This window comes from Anomaloglossus baeobatrachus, chromosome 4 (genome assembly GCF_048569485.1).
Source record: "Anomaloglossus baeobatrachus isolate aAnoBae1 chromosome 4, aAnoBae1.hap1, whole genome shotgun sequence".
Classification (NCBI taxonomy): domain Eukaryota; kingdom Metazoa; phylum Chordata; class Amphibia; order Anura; family Aromobatidae; genus Anomaloglossus; species Anomaloglossus baeobatrachus.
The window spans coordinates 513,037-533,407 of record NC_134356.1 but is presented as its reverse complement, the minus strand read 5'-3'; positions in this window follow the sequence as shown (position 1 = coordinate 533,407).

Genomic DNA, 20,371 nt, shown 5'->3' with positions numbered 1-20,371 from the left:
TGGTAGGTCCTCTGACAAGCGTTCTGGTCGTACCAACGCTTCTGATCGGCCTGGGCTTGAGCCATATTGTCGTGTACCAGTTGCGTCAAGGCCTGCATTTTGTCCCGGAAGCGCATGACATACTCGATAACCGACACTCCAGGGGTGGCCAAATCCCCTTCCCAAGCCTCTTTCACCAGAGCCAGGGGGCCCCGCACACGTCGCCCGTACAGGAGCTCAAACGGTGAGAATCCCGTTGAGGCCTGTGGAACCTCCCGGTAAGCAAATAACAGGTGTGGGAAATACCGCTCCCAGTCACGCCCGTGGGAGTCGACCAACATCTTAAGCATCTGCTTTAAGGTGCCATTGAACCGCTCGCACAGGCCATTAGTCTGTGGATGGTACGGACTGGCTACCAGATGTCGCACCTGGACTTGCTTACAGAGGGCCTCCATCAGCTGGGACATGAATTGGGTCCCCCGGTCAGTGAGCATTTCCTGGGGAAAACCCACTCGGGAGAAAATCTCCAGCAATGCGGTGGCCACCTTGTCAGCCCGAATGGACGACAAGGCCACTGCTTCTGGGTACCGGGTGGCATAGTCCACTACCGTCAGTATGAAGCGTTTCCCGGAGCTACTGGGGATGGCCAGCGGGCCGACCAGATCCACAGCCACCCTCCTGAAAGGCTCATCGATGATTGGCAGAGATACCAGTGGGGCTTTGGGGTGTGGCCCCGCCTTCCCCACTCTCTGACAGGTGTCACACGAACGGCAGTAGGCAGCCACATCGGCCCCCATTTTTGGCCAGTAGAAATGCTGGTTTAACCTGGCCTTGGTCTTAGCGATCCCTAGGTGTCCGGCCATCGGAATCTCATGTGCGATCCGCAACAACTCCGTCCGGAACGGATAGGGTACCACCAACTGTTGGTCCCTGGGCCACGCCTCCGGTGAACCCTGCTGGACCGTGACCCGGTACAGCCGTCCTTGGTCCCAGACCACTCGCTCCGGGTCCGAGTCTGAGGAAGGCTGTGCCGCCTGCTCCTTAAGAGCTTTCAGGCTGTCGTCAGCTTCTAACGCTGCCTGAAACCCCTGACTAGATGTGGCCAGAATCGACAAGACTGTCACATCTTCAGTCAGTACCCCGGGACCTGTGTCCTGGCCTCCACCTGACTCGGCTGCCACTTGGTCAGAAGGGGAAGAGCCATCGGACCTCCGGGAGGCCCCTTGGCTTCCAGCACTCCCACTGCGGGTGACAGCGGCCACAGCCGCTGCGACCGTGGGTCGTGCCTGCTCCTCCTCCGTTCCTGACCAAGTCGCCGGTTCAGGCAGACCTACCTGGCTTCCTGACACCCCGGTTGTGGGGGAACCATGCACCGAGATCTTACCTGGGAGCACTTCCGCTCCGGGACCGGCCCCAATCTCACCTGCCTGTTCCCCCCCTGCAGCAACAGAACCCCGCTGTGAAATCTCTGGGGACCCCACATTGGCTGTGGTAGCCCCCACCCCACACACTGGTCCTCCCCCTGCAGCACCCTGCTCTCTGCTTATCCCTGCAGAGGGCAACAGATCCCAGCTCACTGGCTGATCACTTGTAGAGGCATTGTCACACCTTTCTCTGACCCCCTCCCCTGTCACAGCTGCAGCTGAGTGTGTGTCTATGGTGTCTATGCAAGCAGAAGTATCAGAGTTCACTCCCTCCTCCCTTACATCATTCATAGATAACACATTAACATTGTCCGGAGGCACGTCAGTACTGGCTGAAGGTTCAGCCCTTGGGGGGGGCCCAAACTGGGAGGTTATCTGCCCCAAATCTGTCCCAAGTAGCACGTTTGCGGGGATCCGATCAGTTACCCCCACCTCCCTCACCCCTCGCCCTGCGCCCCAGTCCACATAAATGCCAGCAACAGGCAGCGCCGGGTCAATGCCTCCAATCCCGGAGACAGCGAGGGTTTTTCCAGGTATCAAGTCTTGGGGGGACACCATCTCAGGCCGCACCAGAGTCACCTCCGAGGCGCTGTCTCGCAGTCCTATGGTCACAGACCGGCCGACGGTGACAGGTTGGAAGCTGTCCAGGGACCTACCACCACCCCCACCCACACAATACACCTTGGGCGGCCCTTGGGACGGGGACGGGCCGGGGCCTTGGGACGCTGAGGGCACATGGCCTTGAAGTGTCCAGGTAGGTTGCACTGGTGGCACCGTCTTGGCTCTGCCACGGGCCTGGAGAGAGGAGTTGAGGGGGACACCCCCTGCAGTCTAGGGGCAGGTGGGGCAGTCGCAGAATTCATCTTACCCCCTCTCCAGGTGCTGCTGGTGGCTGCTCTCCTGGCCTCAGGAGCCCGATTGTTGGTGTAGTCATCGGCCAGGGCAGCTGTAGCCGTGGACCCCTTTGGCTTCTGGTCTCGGATGAACTGGCGGAGATCCTCAGGGCAGTTCCACAAGAGTTGCTCTGTGATGACCAAGTCTAGGATCTCTGGTCCGGTGGAAAGCTGCAGGCCTTGGGTCCAGTGGTCGGCAGCTCGGGCAAGGGCCCGCCGGTGGTCAGCCCAGGAGTCCTTTGGTCCCTTCTGCAGGGTCCGGAACTTCTTGCGGTAGGACTCCGGAGTGAGGTTGTACTGTTGGATCAGGGCCCGCTTGATGGTGTCGTAGCCCTGATCTGCCTCAGTAGGCAAGTCCCCAAGGATTTCCAGGGCCTTACCCCTTAAACGGGGGGTCAGGTATTTGGCCCACTGGTCCTTGTCCAGATGGTGCTGCAAGCAAGTCCGTTCAAAAGCAGTCAGGAAAGAGTCCAAGTCTCCATCCTTCTCCAGCACTGGGAAGTCCTCAACACGGACCTTTGGAAGTTTGGTGTCTTGAAGGTCACGTGTGGCTGATGAGGGCCGGAGCTGAGCTAGCTGCAGCTGGTGGTCACGCTCTGCCTGTTGCTGTCGCTCTTCACGTGCTGCTTGCCGCTCCGCAGCCTCACGCACTGCTTGCCGCTCCGCAGCCTCAGCGTCACGCGCTGCCTGTCGCTCACGCTCGGCCATGAGTATCTCGTAGGTATCCCGGTCTCCAGCCATAAGCCTGGCCAAGGCAGCTTGAAGGAGGGCCTCTGCACCTCTCAGGCCGGAGGGATTGGCAAGAGGTGATCTGCGGCACGCTGCAGAGCCAGGTGATTCACTGTCCATTTCAGAGCGGAGGACTGGCATCTGGCTCGTTGAGGACCCTTGGGCGAGCTCCTCCTCATCTTGTCCAGCAGTGCCAGGTTGTGCAATGTCCTCTGCAGAGCTGTTCTCTGGCGTCGGGCTCTTGGAGGGCTCGTGGACAACCTCCTCATCGTCTCTGGCCTGAGCATCGGCCATTCCTTTGGCTTTGCTCCTGGTGCCATCAGCCATTCTTGCAGACTTTTGGTCACTGACACAGAACTGACACCTGATGCACCCACACACCTTACAGTATCTGCACTCTGACACTCTAGTGTTGGTCTGGTCTGAAGACCCCAGCAGCCACAGCTGCTGCAGGCAGTCTTTAGTGTCTGGGAGTATGGGTCTCACACTCACACACACTATTATCTCGATCCCACCGCTATTCCACCAATATGTCACGAACCACCGGGGGGGTCACTCAGAAATCCCCCGCGCTGGCTACCAGTACGTCACAATCGGGGGGTAACAAGTGGGGGTCACCCCTCCTTTATACCTCCCGACCGACAGACAGAGCACGTGACGCGCTCTCTAGCGCCCCTCTTATAGTCAGGCCAATTATGGAATTGCCCGACAATAAGCAAGGAGGCCGCTATACTACTTATGCCGATTATTGAAGGGTCCCCGGTGAGAGCAGGGTATATATTCCCCCGACCCCCGCGGGCGGAATATATAAAACCTCCCCAAATCTCACTGGCCTCCCCACAATAATCCTTGGCACAACTCGCTGCCACCAACTGCTTCACGGTAACTATTAGCCGAACACACAGACGTGGGATTCAAGATCGAGATAACAGAACAGCCCAAGATTAATTATATAATTTAATCAGCCTAAAGCCACACTAGAAACTACAATATATACAATAGGGAATCTACAGAATATACATATGTCAGAGTACAGTTACAATCAAAGCATGGGTTACAAACAGGCATACACAGTTCCAGCAGTTACCTTGTGCGTCTGGCCACAGGGGGGCGCCGTGGACCAGGTTTCTAGGATCCTTCCCACAGATGTTTCCTACACGTGACCCCCAGCGAAAGAACACTGGAAAATGGCCGAAGTAGGGTTATCAACCTGGGCAAATCCAGGTCCCCTCCTACCTTAATGACCTCACAGGGAAGCACTGCCACTCCCCCTGCATGGAGTCAGAGTAATATCCCAGAAGGGGCTATTACCTGCAACTCCGGACTGGGAGGTCCGATCGGGATGGTTCTGGTGCCATCAGATCCGCCCGGGTCCCCTCTGCATTTTGAGTCCAAGCACGACTCATTTACCGGACTCCTACTAGCAGTGCTCTATATCTCGCCGCCCCAGGGTGCCATATACACTCCGAGGATATGCACAGATTCGGCTCGAAGTCCCGATTCTAACGATGTAGGGGGTGTATGGCTGAGACGCACGGTAATATCATAACTGGGTATGATATTACGGAGCCAGCAGTATGCTCTCCTGTGGTGATTAGCTTCCTTTTGGTTTTGCCAGGTCACTGTCCACTTTCTTTGATGAGCGGACACAGCTCCCAGGGGCTCTTCCCCTCTCTCTTTGTTTTAGAGGCCTGAGAGAACACTAATCTCCATATCAGAGGAGATGGCTGTTGGAGGTGTAAGTGGAACACAGACCAGTTCCTTTGACACCTATCTGCTAAACAAACCGTTTATCCCTGTGGTAAATTTTCTGATTGAAGGAGTTGTGTGAAGGAAAGGGGGGGTGACACCAGGAGAGGGCTTCCTGACATAACTTGAATATCATGATTTATCGTCATATCTCCGGATTTACCTTACAGTCACACAGGGGCCATTACTACAGGTAATGAGTGGAGGACAGAGGAGCCTCTTACAGAAGAAGTTACAGGTCTGTGAGAGACAGAAATCTCGCATGTTTTTAGATGACAAAATACTTATTTTCCACCATAATGTGCAATAAAAATCTTCCGAAATCAGAGGCGGTGATTTTCTGGATTTGTTTTCTCATTTTCCCTCTCATAGTTGTGGTCACCTCTGATGTCAATTACAGGCAAATCTCATCTTTATAACTGGGAGAACTTGCACAATTGAGGCCTGACTATATACTTTCTTCCCCCCACTGTATCCCTATGAGAGCTTGTGTGCTGTAAGCTGCCCCTAGTGGTGACTGCAGGTAGAATGTATCTCTATGGGAGTTGTATACACTGTGTTCTGAGCTCCTCCTAGTGGTGATTGCAGGTAGAATGGATCTCTATGGGGGCTGTAAACATCTATGTGCTGTGAACTCCTCCTAGTGGTGACTGCAGGTAGAATGTATAATGTATCTCTATGGGAGCTGTATACACTGTGTGCTGTGAGCTCCTCCTAGTGGTGACTGTAGGTAGAATGTATAATGTATCTCTATGGGAGCTGTATACACTGTGTGCTGTGAGTTTCCCTCTAGTAGTGACTGCAGGTAGAATGTATAATGTATCTCTATGGAAGCTGTATACACTGTGTGCTGTGAGCTCCTCCTAGTGGTGACTGCAGGTAGAATGTATAATGTATCTCTATGGGAGCTGTATACACTGTGTGCTGTGAGCTCCTCCTAGTGGTGACAGCATTTAGAATGTATAATATATCTCTATGGAAGCTGTATACACTTGTGTGCTGAGAGCTACCCCTAGTGGTGACTGCAGGTAGAATGTATAATATATCTCTATGGGAGCTGTATACACTTGTGTGCTGAGAGCTACCCCTAGTAGTGACTGCAGGTAGAATGTACCTCTATGGGAGCTGTATACACTGTGTGCTGTGAGCTCCTCCTAGTGGTGACAGCAGGTAGAATGTATAATATATCTCTATGGGAGCTGTATACACTGTGTGCTGTGAGCTCCCCCTAGTGGTGACTACAGGTAGAATGTATAATGTATCTCTATGGGGGCTGTATACACTGTGTGCTGAGAGCTACCCCTAGTGGTGACTGCAGGTAGAATGTATAATGTATCTCTATGGGAGCTGTATACACTGTGTGCTGAGAGCTACCCCTAGTGGTGACTACAGGTAGAATGTATAATGTATCTCTATGGGGGCTGTATACACTGTGTGCTGTGAACTCCTCCTAGTGGTGACTGCAGGTAGAATGTATAATGTATCTCTATGGGGGCTGTATACACTGTGTGCTGTGAACTCCTCCTAGTGGTGACTGGAGGTAGAATGTGTAATGTATCGCTATGGGAGCTGTATACACTGTGTGCTGTGAGCTCCTCCTAGTGGTGACAGCAGGCAGAATGTATAATGTACCTCTATGGGAGCTGTATACACTGTGTGCTGTGAGCTCCTCCTAGTGGTGACAGCAGGTAGAATGTATAATGTACCTCTATGGGAGCTGTATACACTGTGTGCTGTGAGCTCCTCCTAGTAGTGACTGCAGGTAGAATGTATAATGTATCTCTATGGGTGCTGTATACAGTGTGTGCTGTGAGCTCCTCCTAGTGGTGACTGCAGGTAGAATGTATAATGTATCTCTATGGGAGCTGTATACACTGTGTGCTGTGAGCTCCTCCTAGTGGTGACAGCAGGCAGAATGTATAATGTACCTCTATGGGAGCTGTATACACTGTGTGCTGTGAGCTCCTCCTAGTGGTGACTGCAGGTAGAATGTATAATGTATCTCTATGGGAGCTGTATACACTGTGTGCTGTGAGCTCCTCCTAGTGGTGACTGCAGGTAGAATGTAAAATGTATCTCTATGGGAGCTGTATACACTGTGTGCTGAGAGCTACCCCTAGTGGTGACTGCAGGTAGAATGTATAATGTATCTCTATGGGAGCTGTATACATTGTGTGCTGAGAGTTACCCCTAGTGGTGACTACAGGTAGAATGTATAATATATCTCTATGGGAGCTGTATACACTGTGTGCTGTGAACTCCTCCTAGTGGTGACTGCAGGTAGAATGTATAATATATCTCTATGGGAGCTGTATACACTGTGTGCTGTGAACTCCTCCTAGTGGTGACTGCAGGTAGAATGTATAATGTATCTCTATGGGAGCTGTATACACTGTGTGCTGTGAGCTCCTCCTAGTGGTGACAGCATGTAGAATGTATAATATATCTCTATGGAAGCTGTATACACTTGTGTGCTGAGAGCTACCCCTAGTGGTGACTGCAGGTAGAATGTATAATATATCTCTATGGAAGCTGTATACACTTGTGTGCTGAGAGCTACCCCTAGTAGTGACTGCAGGTAGAATGTATAATGTATCTCTATGGGAGCTGTATACACTGTGTGCTGTGAGCTCCCCCTAGTGGTGACTACAGGTAGAATGTATAATGTATCACTATGGGGGCTGTATACACTGTGTGCTGTGAACTCCTCCTAGTGGTGACTGCAGGTAGAATGTATAATGTATCTCTATGGGGGCTGTATACACTGTGTGCTGTGAACTCCTCCTAGTGGTGACAGCAGGTAGAATGTATAATGTACCTCTATGGGAGCTGTATACACTGTGTGCTGTGAGCTCCTCCTAGTAGTGACTGCAGGTAGAATGTATAATGTATCTCTATGGGTGCTGTATACAGTGTGTGCTGTGAACTCCTCCTAGTGGTGACTGCAGGTAGAATGTATAATGTATCTCTATGGGGGCTGTATACACTGTGTGCTGTGAACTCCTCCTAGTGGTGACAGCAGGTAGAATGTATAATGTACCTCTATGGGAGCTGTATACACTGTGTGCTGTGAGCTCCTCCTAGTAGTGACTGCAGGTAGAATGTATAATGTATCTCTAAAGGTGCTGTATACAGTGTGTGCTGTGAGCTCCTCCTAGTGGTGACTGCAGGTAGAATGTATAATGTATCTCTATGGGAGCTGTATACACTGTGTGCTGTGAGCTCCTCCTAGTGGTGACAGCAGGCAGAATGTATAATGTACCTCTATGGGAGCTGTATACACTGTGTGCTGTGAGCTCCTCCTAGTGGTGACTGCAGGTAGAATGTATAATGTATCTCTATGGGAGCTGTATACACTGTGTGCTGAGAGTTACCCCTAGTGGTGACTACAGGTAGAATGTATAATATATCTCTATGGGAGCTGTATACACTGTGTGCTGTGAGCTCCTCCTAGTGGTGACTGCAGGTAGAATGTATAATGTATCTCTATGGGAGCTGTATACACTGTGTGCTGTGAGCTCCTCCTAGTGGTGACTGCAGGTAGAATGTATAATGTATCTCTATGGGAGCTGTATACACTGTGTGCTGAGAGCTACCCCTAGTGGTGACTGCAGGTAGAATGTATAATGTATCTCTATGGGAGCTGTATACACTGTGTGCTGAGAGTTACCCCTAGTGGTGACTACAGGTAGAATGTATAATATATCTCTATGGGAGCTGTATACACTGTGTGCTGTGAACTCCTCCTAGTGGTGACTGCAGGTAGAATGTATAATGTATCTCTATGGGAGCTGTATACACTGTGTGCTGTGAGCTCCTCCTAGTGGTGACAGCATGTAGAATGTATAATATATCTCTATGGAAGCTGTATACACTTGTGTGCTGAGAGCTACCCCTAGTGGTGACTGCAGGTAGAATGTATAATATATCTCTATGGAAGCTGTATACACTTGTGTGCTGAGAGCTACCCCTAGTAGTGACTGCAGGTAGAATGTACCTCTATGGGAGCTGTATACACTGTGTGCTGAGAGCTACCCCTAGTGGTGACTGCAGGTAGAATGTATAATGTATCTCTATGGGAGCTGTATACACTGTGTGCTGTGAGCTCCCCCTAGTGGTGACTACAGGTAGAATGTATAATGTATCACTATGGGGGCTGTGTGCTGTGAACTCCTCCTAGTGGTGACTGCAGGTAGAATGTATAATGTATCTCTATGGGGGCTGTATACACTGTGTGCTGTGAACTCCTCCTAGTGGTGACTGCAGGTAGAATGTATAATGTACCTCTATATGAGCTGTATACACTGTGTGCTGAGCTCCCCCTAGTGGTGACTGGAGGTAGAATGTGTAATGTATCTCTATGGGAGCTGTATACACTTGTGTGCTGAGAGCTACCCCTAGTGGTGACTGCAGGTAGAATGTATAATGTACCTCTATATGAGCTGTATACACTGTGTGCTGAGCTCCCCCTAGTGGTGACTGCAGGTAGAATGTATAATGTACCTCTATGGGAGCTGTATACACTGTGTGCTGTGAGCTCCTCCTAGTGGTGACTGCAGGTAGAATGTATAATGTATCTCTATGGGTGCTGTATACAGTGTGTGCTGTGAGCTCCCCCTAGTGGTGACTGCAGGTAGAATGTATAATGTATCTCTATGGGAGCTGTATACACTGTGTGCTGAGAGCTACCCCTAGTGGTGACTGCAGGTAGAATGTATAATGTATCTCTATGGGAGCTGTATACACTGTGTGCTGAGAGTTACCCCTAGTGGTGACTACAGGTAGAATGTATAATATATCTCTATGGGAGCTGTATACACTGTGTGCTGTGAGCTCCTCCTAGTGGTGACTGCAGGTAGAATGTATAATGTATCTCTATGGGAGCTGTATACACTGTGTGCTGTGAGCTCCTCCTAGTGGTGACTGCAGGTAGAATGTATAATGTATCTCTATGGGAGCTGTATACACTGTGTGCTGAGAGCTACCCCTAGTGGTGACTGCAGGTAGAATGTATAATGTATCTCTATGGGAGCTGTATACACTGTGTGCTGAGAGTTACCCCTAGTGGTGACTACAGGTAGAATGTATAATATATCTCTATGGGAGCTGTATACACTGTGTGCTGTGAACTCCTCCTAGTGGTGACTGCAGGTAGAATGTATAATGTATCTCTATGGGAGCTGTATACACTGTGTGCTGTGAGCTCCTCCTAGTGGTGACAGCATGTAGAATGTATAATATATCTCTATGGAAGCTGTATACACTTGTGTGCTGAGAGCTACCCCTAGTGGTGACTGCAGGTAGAATGTATAATATATCTCTATGGAAGCTGTATACACTTGTGTGCTGAGAGCTACCCCTAGTGGTGACTGCAGGTAGAATGTATAATGTATCTCTATGGGAGCTGTATACACTGTGTGCTGTGAGCTCCCCCTAGTGGTGACTACAGGTAGAATGTATAATGTATCACTATGGGGGCTGTGTGCTGTGAACTCCTCCTAGTGGTGACTGCAGGTAGAATGTATAATGTATCTCTATGGGGGCTGTATACACTGTGTGCTGTGAACTCCTCCTAGTGGTGACTGCAGGTAGAATGTATAATGTACCTCTATATGAGCTGTATACACTGTGTGCTGAGCTCCCCCTAGTGGTGACTGGAGGTAGAATGTGTAATGTATCTCTATGGGAGCTGTATACACTTGTGTGCTGAGAGCTACCCCTAGTGGTGACTGCAGGTAGAATGTATAATGTACCTCTATATGAGCTGTATACACTGTGTGCTGAGCTCCCCCTAGTGGTGACTGCAGGTAGAATGTATAATGTACCTCTATGGGAGCTGTATACACTGTGTGCTGTGAGCTCCTCCTAGTGGTGACTGCAGGTAGAATGTATAATGTATCTCTATGGGTGCTGTATACAGTGTGTGCTGTGAGCTCCCCCTAGTGGTGACTGCAGGTAGAATGTATAATGTATCTCTATGGGAGCTGTATACACTGTGCGCTGAGAGCTACCCCTAGTGGTGACTGCAGGTAGAATGTATAATGTATCTCTATGGGAGCTGTATACACTGTGTGCTGTGAGCTCCTCCTAGTGGTGACAGCATGTAGAATGTATAATATATCTCTATAGAAGCTGTATACACTTGTGTGCTGAGAGCTACCCCTAGTAGTGACTGCAGGTAGAATGTATAATGTACCTCTATGGGAGCTGTATACACTGTGTGCTGTGAGCTCCTCCTAGTGGTGACTGCAGGTAGAATGTATAATGTATCTCTATGGGAGCTGTATACACTGTGTGCTGTGAGCTCCTCCCAGTGGTGACAGCAGGTAGAATGTATAATGTACCTCTATGGGAGCTGTATACACTGTGTGCTGAGAGCTCCTCCTAGTAGTGACTGCAGGTAGAATGTATAATGTATCTCTATGGGAGCTGTATACACTGTGTGCTGTGAGCTCCTCCTAGTGGTGACTGCAGGTAGAATGTATAATGTATCTCTATGGGAGCTGTATACACTGTGTGCTGTGAGCTCCTCCTAGTGGTGACTGCAGGTAGAATGTATAATATATCTCTATGGGAGCTGTATACACTGTGTGCTGAGAGCTACCCCTAGTGGTGACTGCAGGTAGAATGTATAATATATCTCTATGGGAGCTGTATACACTGTGTGCTGTGAGCTCTGCCTAGTGGTGACTGCAGGTAGAATGTACAATGTATCTCTATGGGAGCTGTATACACTGTGTGCTGTGAGCTCCCCCTAGTGGTGACTGCAGGTAGAATGTATAATATATCTCTATGGGAGCTGTATACACTGTGTGCTGTGAGCTCCCCCTAGTGGTGACTGCAGGTAGAATGTATAATATATCTCTATGGGAGCTGTATACACTGTGTGTTGTGAGCTCTGCCTAGTGGTGACTGCAGGTAGAATGTACAATGTATCTCTATGGGAGCTGTATACACTGTGTGCTGTGAGCTCCCCCTAGTGGTGACTGCAGGTAGAATGTATAATATATCTCTATGGGAGCTGTATACACTGTGTGCTGTGAGCTCCCCCTAGTGGTGACTGCAGGTAGAATGTATAATATATCTCTATGGGAGCTGTATACACTGTGTGCTGTGAGCTCTGCCTAGTGGTGACTGCAGGTAGAATGTACAATGTATCTCTATGGGAGCTGTATACTCTGTGTGCTGTGAGCTCCCCCTAGTGGTGACTGCAGGTAGAATGTATAATATATCTCTATGGGAGCTGTATACACGGTGTGCTGTGAGCTCCCCCTAGTGGTGACTGCAGGTAGAATGTATAATGTATCTCTATGGGAGCTGTATACACTGTGTGTTGTGAGCTCCTCCTAGTGGTGACTGTAGGTAGAATGTATAATGTATCTCTATGGGAGCTGTATACACTGTGTGCTGTGAACTCCTCCTAGTGGTGACTGCAGGTAGAATGTATAATGTATCTCTATGGGGGCTGTATACACTGTGTGCTGTGAACTCCTTCTAGTGGTGACTGCAGGTAGAATGTATAATGTATCTCTATGGGAGCTGTATACACTGTGTGCTCTGAGCTCCCCCTAGTGGTGAGTGCAGGTAGAATGTATCTCTATGGGAACTGTATACACTGTGTGCTGTGAGCTCCCCCTAGTGGTGACTGCAGGTAGAATATATAGAGTATTTCTATGGGAGCTGTATACACTGTGTGCTGTGAGCTCCTCCTAGTGGTGACTGCAGGTAGAATGTATAATGTATCTCTATGGGAGCTGTATACACTGTGTGCTGTGAGCTCCCCCTAGTGGTGACTGCAGGTAGAATATATAGAGTATCTCTATGGGAGCTGTATACACTGTGTGCTGTGAGCTCCACCTAGTGGTGACTGGAGGTAGAATATATAGTGTCTCTCTTTGGGAGCTGTATACACTGTGTGCTGTGAGCTCCCCCTAGTGGTGACTGGAGGTAGAATATATAGAGTATCTCTATGGGAGCTGTATACACTGTGTGCTGTGAGCTCCACCTAGTGGTGACTGGAGGTAGAATATATAGAGTATCTCTATGGGAGCTGTATACACTGTTTGCTGTGAGCTCCACCTAGTGGTGACTGGAGGTAGAATATATAGTGTATCTCTTTGGGAGCTGTATACACTGTGTGCTGTGAGCTGGCAGTGAGGCTATCTGGTGGTTGGTGGTTTTGGTAGGGGTGGATATTGGATGGCTTGCGCCTGGCCATTGACCCCGCTCCTCTCTCCCCTCCAGTGGTTGCACAGATGCAAGACTAGAATTTCTAATATTTTATTTAAAAAAAATGCACAGAAATAAAATATTTTTCATTTCCTTTCGAGCAACGTGAGATACACAGGACAGGAGCCGGATGCGGCTTACGAGCCATTGCTGCTCCCGACTGTGCCGTATGTATCCACATCACTATCACTATGGGGGAGGGGCTTAGTGCTCAACGATGACCTCAGCCCCGCCACCAGTCATTCTAGGCAGCAGGCACCACGGGGGGAGGGGCTTCCGCGCACCATGCTCCTCCCCCACCACCTTCATTTCCAGGTAGAGGGAGATCTTTAGAATTCATTGGTGCAGAACGTCTACATGATATATTTAGGGATACAAGGTGCTTGTCGTACTCAGATCATGGCCGACGTTTCTCACCATCACATTATTTACATGATTCTTCAGACTAAAACACAAAATTTCTACAAGTGATACCATGATACAAAAATATATTACAGATATGCAGTCCATATAGCGGCATCCTCAGGGGCGGTGCACATCGGCAGAGCACTGATGGCGGCATCCTCAGGGGCGGTGCACATCTGCAGGGCGCTGATGGCGGCATCCTCAGGGGCGGTGCACATCTGCAGGGCGCTGATGGCGGCATCCTCAGGGGCGGTGCACATCTGCAGGGCGCTGATGGCGGCATCCTCAGGGGCGGTGCACATCTGCAGGGCGCTGATGGCGGCATCCTCAGGGGCGGTGCACATCTGCAGGGCGCTGATGGCGGCATCCTCAGGGGCGGTGCACATCTGCAGGGCGATGATGGCAGCATCCTCAGGGGCGGTGCACATCTGCAGGGCGCTGATGGCAGCATCCTCAGGGGCGGTGCACATCTGCAGGGCGCTGATGGCAGCATCCTCAGGGGCGGTGCACATCTGCAGGGCGCTGATGGCAGCATCCTCAGGGGCAGGGCGCTGATGGCAGCATCCTCAGGGGCAGGGCGCTGATGGCAGCATCCTTAGGGGCGGTGCACATCTGCAGAGCACTGATGGCAGCATCCTCAATCCTCAGGGGCGGTGCACATCTGCAGAGCACTGATGGCAGCATCCTCAGGGGCGGTGCACATCTGCAGAGCACTGATGGCAGCATCCTCAGGGCTCTGATGGCAGCATCCTCAGGGGCGGTGCACATCGGCAGGGCGCTGATGGCAGCATCCTCAGGGGCGGTGCACATCTGCAGAGCACTGATGGCAATATCCTCAGGGGCGGTGCACATCTGCAGGGCGCTGATGATATTCTCTGGGGCAGGCCATATCTTCAGGGCACTGATGGCGGTATCCTCAAGGGTAGGTTGTATCTGCAGCGCGTTAATGGCATCTTCATGATAGGCCATATCTGCAAGGCGCTGATGGCGGCATCTCTAGGAGCAATTCATATCTGCAAGAGGCTGATGGCGGCATCCTCAGGGTTCGCCACACTGTAGGGCACTAATGGTGGCATCCTCAGGGGTGGTCAATATCTGCAGGGCACTGATGGCGGCATCCTCTGAAGTTGACCACATCTCACAACGCAGTTTCTAACTTTGGCGCAGGTTATGGGTTTCCTATTGGTCATTTCCATTTCTTACAGTTGGGGGGTTGGGTCATGTGACCGAGTGACAGCTACAGTCTTAACGTGTCACACACATTATAGCAGACAAGACAGCAGTCGCCATGCACGGGACAAAGCGGACAATACCCCACGACACGCGGACAATCACTGGAGCAGGAGGGGTCAGGACGCTGCGCTCTGCTGCCGTCATCATCCACTCCTAGGGAACGGCTCTGCAAGGAAAGAACGCCAAGCATCAGTACAGAACAGTCCCAGCATGCAAAGGGGCAGACAACCTGTTCTCCTCTCACAGCACCGCCTCCGATTATAGGGCAGGCATCTCTGATACACTGCGCCCCCTCTGACCCGCACTCGGCCCCTTTGCGCCCCCTCTGACCCGCACTCGGCCCCATTGCGCCCCCTCTGCCCCGCACTCGGCCCCATTGCGCCCCCTCTGCCCCGCACTCGGCCCCATTGCGCCCCCTCTGCCCCGCACTCGGCCCCATTGCGCCCCCTCTGCCCCGCACTCGGCCCCATTGCGCCCCCTCTGCCCCGCACTCGGCCCCATTGCGCCCCCTCTGCCCCGCACTCGGCCCCATTGCGCCCCCTCTGCCCCGCACTCGGCCCCATTGCGCCCCCTCTGCCCCACACTCGGCCCCATTGCGCCCCCTCTGTCCTGCCACTTACAGTCATATGATAACAATGTCCTACAAACCAAAGATTAAAAGAAATGATTGGCCTAGTCTCCGATGGAAGTAGTGATCCTATAACTACAGTCTCTGTGTATCAAGGAGAAAAGGATCAAACATCGGGAAATCAGCAGCGCCCCAAGATTACTGTGAGGAAATAGGGATATATTCTGATCTATTAAGCCATATTCCTATAGCCCCCACAGATAAGACAGGCACATTTTCACATTTCTGAGGGACAGACGCACGTAACACATTTCGGCAAACCTGTATGATGTGCATAGCCCTCAATAATTAATAACTGGCCACAGGAAGCCCGCAGAACCCTCATATTTTCTATCAAAACGGAGATCAATTCACGACCATCAAAACTAGGGTTCTATTTTCCGGGTGAGAAGTTCAGGGGCAGAGTTATGCTGGGAAATATAATGCTAGGCTATTCTCAGCTAACAGCAGGGGGAGGGAATTTCCAGCCAGGATGATGTCACGAGGAGGGAGGGAATTCTCAGCCAGGATGATGTCACGAGGGGGAGGGAATTACCAGCCAGGATGATGTCACGAGGGGGAGGGAATTACCAGCCAGGATGATGTCACGAGGGGGAGGGAATTACCAGACAGGATGATGTCACGAGGAGGGAGGGAATTACCAGCCAGGATGATGTCACGAGGGGGAGGGAATTACCAGCCAGGATGATGTCACGAGGAGGGAGGGAATTACCAGCCAGGATGATGTCACGAGGAGGGAGGGAATTACCAGCCAGGATGATGTCACGAGGGGGAGGGAATTACCAGCCAGGATGATGTCACGAGGGGGAGGGAATTACCAGACAGGATGATGTCACGAGGAGGGAGGGAATTACCAGCCAGGATGATGTCACGAGGGGGAGGGAATTACCAGCCAGGATGATGTCACGAGGAGGGAGGGAATTACCAGCCAGGATGATGTCACGAGGAGGGAGGGAATTACCAGCCAGGATGATGTCACGAGGGGGAGGGAATTACCAGCCAGGATGATGTCACGAGGAGGGAGGGAATTACCAGCCAGGATGATGTCACGAGGAGGGAGGGAATTACCAGCCAGGATGATGTCACGAGGGGGAGGGAATTACCAGCCAGGATGATGTCACGAGGGGGAGGGAATTACCAGACAGGATGATGTCACGAGGAGGGAGGGAATTACCAGCCAGGATGATGTCACGAGGGGGAGGGAATTACCAGCCAGGATGATGTCACGAGGAGGGAGGGAATTACCAGCCAGGATGATGTCACGAGGAGGGAGGGAATTACCAGCCAGGATGATGTCACGAGGAGGGAGGGAATTACCAGCCAGGATGATGTCACGAGGAGGGAGGGAATTACCAGCCAGGATGATGTCACGAGGGGGAGGGAATTACCAGCCAGGATGATGTCACGAGGAGGGAGGGAATTACCAGCCAGGATGATGTCACGAGGGGGAGGGAATTTCCAGCCAGGATGATGTCACGAGGGGGAGGGAATTTCCAGCCAGGAAGATGTCACGAGGAGGGAGGGAATTCTCAGCCAGGATGATGTCACGAGGGGGAGGGAATTACCAGCCAGGATGATGTCACGAGGGGGAGGGAATTTCCAGCCAGGATGATGTCACGAGGGGGAGGGAATTTCCAGCCAGGAAGATGTCACGAGGAGGGAGGGAATTCTCAGCCAGGATGATGTCACGAGGAGGAGGGAATTCTCAGCCAGGATGATGTCACGAGGAGGGGCCGTGTGAGCCCAGATAAAAGCTAAGGGCAGAGGTCCGTGCATTGTATTTCTTCTGGGGGTCATGTGCTTCATTCATGTAGTGGAGGGGATACCTGAAACGTCCCTGGCCCCACACAGTACCCCCCTGCATGGGCCAAACCCTCAACCCTAAGGTAATTGATACGTCTGTATGCCTGCTTGTGACCGCGACTTATTTGTAAATGTATTCTGACATATACAGTGGTGTTCATAGGTCCTGCACAGGCATAAAGAACACTCTATATGTCACACTTCTGCATCTCTGCAGTGAAGCTGGTGGAGCATGTTTTGGTTTCCCTCATTGGATGCCACTCATTTTTGAATGTCCCGAGTGTATAGATTGTTATGATATGTGCATTTTTGGTTTTGTTTTTTTACAGCATAACCATCCCTACCCCAGTGCAGTGTAGAATGTGAACAGGCTTCTAAGCTCATTACCTTCCAATGCAAGGTCACACAGGCTTACATGTTACTTTTTAAGCTCTATTATTATTATTATCATGTAATTCAGAGTCCGGGCTTGTGAGGGCGTCTTTAGCGTCTAATACATTATTGGCCTTTGCATCTCTGTGGCATTGAGTGAAGCTTCTGCAGATGTCACCAGTGATGATGAGGTTCCGGGCCTGGATCAGAGCCTCCTCTCTCTTGGTCCTTGGCTGTATTTTAGATATCTCTATTGATACCTTGTGCCACACATTTTCCATTGGATTGAGGTCTGGGGACTGGGCTGGCCAGTCAGTAGTAGCCACCTTGTTCTTTTTTTTCCGTTACTGTCTTAGCTGTGTGACAAGGAGCGTTATCATCCTGGAGGATATAATCCCCTGATACAGGTGTTGAGCAGAAGGCAGCATTTTCTTATTAAGGATGCATTAACCCTCCACAATATGACGCCTTCCAACACCATTGGCGGCCATCCAGCCCCAGACCATTACTGTCATCCGATGTGTCACAGCTCAAACCCTCTGGCTTGTGCTCTTCATGTGGAAACCTTCTCACATAAGACTTGCCATCATTTCCTAAAATGCAGAAAGTGCTTTCATCAGTAAATAGCACTTCTTCCCACTCCTCCTTCCTCCATTGTGAATATTCCAATGCCCCCAGTTTTCGCCTTTGTATGGCTGTCATCAGTGGCTTCTTTCGGGCCTTGCACCCTGTATGGCTGTCATCAGTGGCTTCTTTCGGGCCTTGCACCCTGTATGGCTGTCATCAGTGGCTTCTTTCGGGCCTTGCACCCTGTATGGCTGTCATCAGTGGCTTCTTTCGGGCCTTGCACCCTGTATGGCTGTCATCAGTGGCTTCTTTCGGGCCTTGCACCCTGTATGGCTGTCATCAGTGGCTTCTTTTGGGCCTTGCACCCCTCTCAATCCTGCTTCCAAACATCTCCTCCTAACACACATAAATAATTGAGCAATGCACATCTCGTGTTTAATGCATATGCCACTCCATAAAGGACTTTCATAAAAAATTGGAGACAGGAGTTTTAAGGCTGAATATAAAATATAACAACTTTATTAGATATGAAAAGTTAAAAGAATTTCAGTTTATATAATTACAACATCAAGGTGCAAAAAAATGGGTGAAAACCCACATGCTAGTGAGAAAGCCCAGGCAAAATCACCCGTGGGATGGAAAGTCCAGAAAGAAAGGACTCAATAGAAATGTAATCCTATAATAGCTGACAAGTAATGAGCCCTCAATGCATACTCAGAAAGATAATGGGTAGGTTAAGTCACCACTGACCAGTGTCAGACTATTTCTATGCAGAAGGCAGCAGAACGAGTCAGCATAAGGTTATGAACAATAATGTCCTAGGACTTACACATGGCTAGGGTGGTCGTCTGGACGTCTCACAGCAGCAAAAGGACCCTCCAACGCGCGTTTCGCGGATTATCGGATGTTAAAAGCTTCTTCAGGGAAGGTATGCCAAATAATGCAGTAGAAGGACCTTAAATAAGCGGTCATGTGACCGCATTGGATCTGCAAGGACCTATCATTTGTGTCCTGGCCAATTTGGTTGCTGCTCCGGCGCACGCGCGCAGCGCGTCCCACATCACACACCCCCCGGCCATCCAATGGGAGGAGGCGCACAGAATCCACAGTAACCATGGATGCCGAGCGCCCACGCCCACCAGACGAAAGCCAGAAGGGCTGGCGAGGGGACACGCGGTGCGCACACAGGGACCAGAGGGCGGGACACAACCCCCAGCCAGAGTGCGTCTCTCTGCCAGTCGGGCTGCGTTTAACGGCGCATGCGCACCGCGCGGTAAGAATACACATACGTCACCCGGCCATCCAGCGGGGGGAGAAGCATGGAACCCCTGGTGAGAGATATTGGGGCAGCAGTAACAGCGACCAATGTGGCGTAATTAAAAACTATCCCCCGCCACTTTAAGTTGGTTCATGGGTGTAACCCTAAATTTAAGGTAAAGGGGATCGACGTTATCCATTGTGGCATACGAGGGGGCAACGTTAAACTTTTGGCCAACGTGAGATGAAATGGATCACGATATTAGATACAGTGACACCAAAGAGCCTTAATGAGGCATTGAATTTCGCTCCTTTTCTCTAGTCCTTTTATATAAAATGCACCATTTTCTATCTTTTTATTGTTTGATTTTAATATACGTTTTCTCTTTCCCCTGTTCCCAGTTTCTAGTTACAATGTTTTGCCGTTTTAGGACCTTTGTCTTATTTAAATTGTGTGATGCAAGTTATATTGGATCTGCTATGAACAACTGAAAATTCCTCTACCTTCCGTTACATGGCTGCACTGCCACTTACTATTTTTATTATGCTTAATATGTTTTATGATGTGATATATGTACATTGATTCACTGCCAGAACGTCTATATGCTCATATTCTGGTTCTAGTTCATGTTTGTATTCCTCAGCCATTTGTGTGTCCCGCAAAAAAAAATGGCTGCTGTGCGCGTCTGTGCCGTGCGGTGATTTGTCCGCATCGTCAGCTCGGCATCCTTATATGGTAAGGGGGGGGGGGTTGCTGGGGGTCCCTGGTTACCAGGGGTTCCATGCTTCTCCCCCCACTGGATGGCCGGGTGGCGTATGTGTATTCTTACCGTGCGGTGCGCATGCGCCGTTAAACGCAGCCTGACTGAGAGAAGCACTCTGGCTGGGGGTTGTCCCGCCCTCTGGTCCCTGCTCGCGCGTCCCCTCGCCCTCCCCTCTGGCTTTCATCTGGTGGGCGGGGGCGCTCATGGTTACTGTGCATTCTGTGCGCCTCCTCCCATTGGATGCCCAGGGGGCGTGTGATGTGGGACGCGCTGCGCGCCGAAGCAGCGACCCGATTGGCCAGGACACAAATGATGGGTCCTTGCAGATCCAATGCGGTC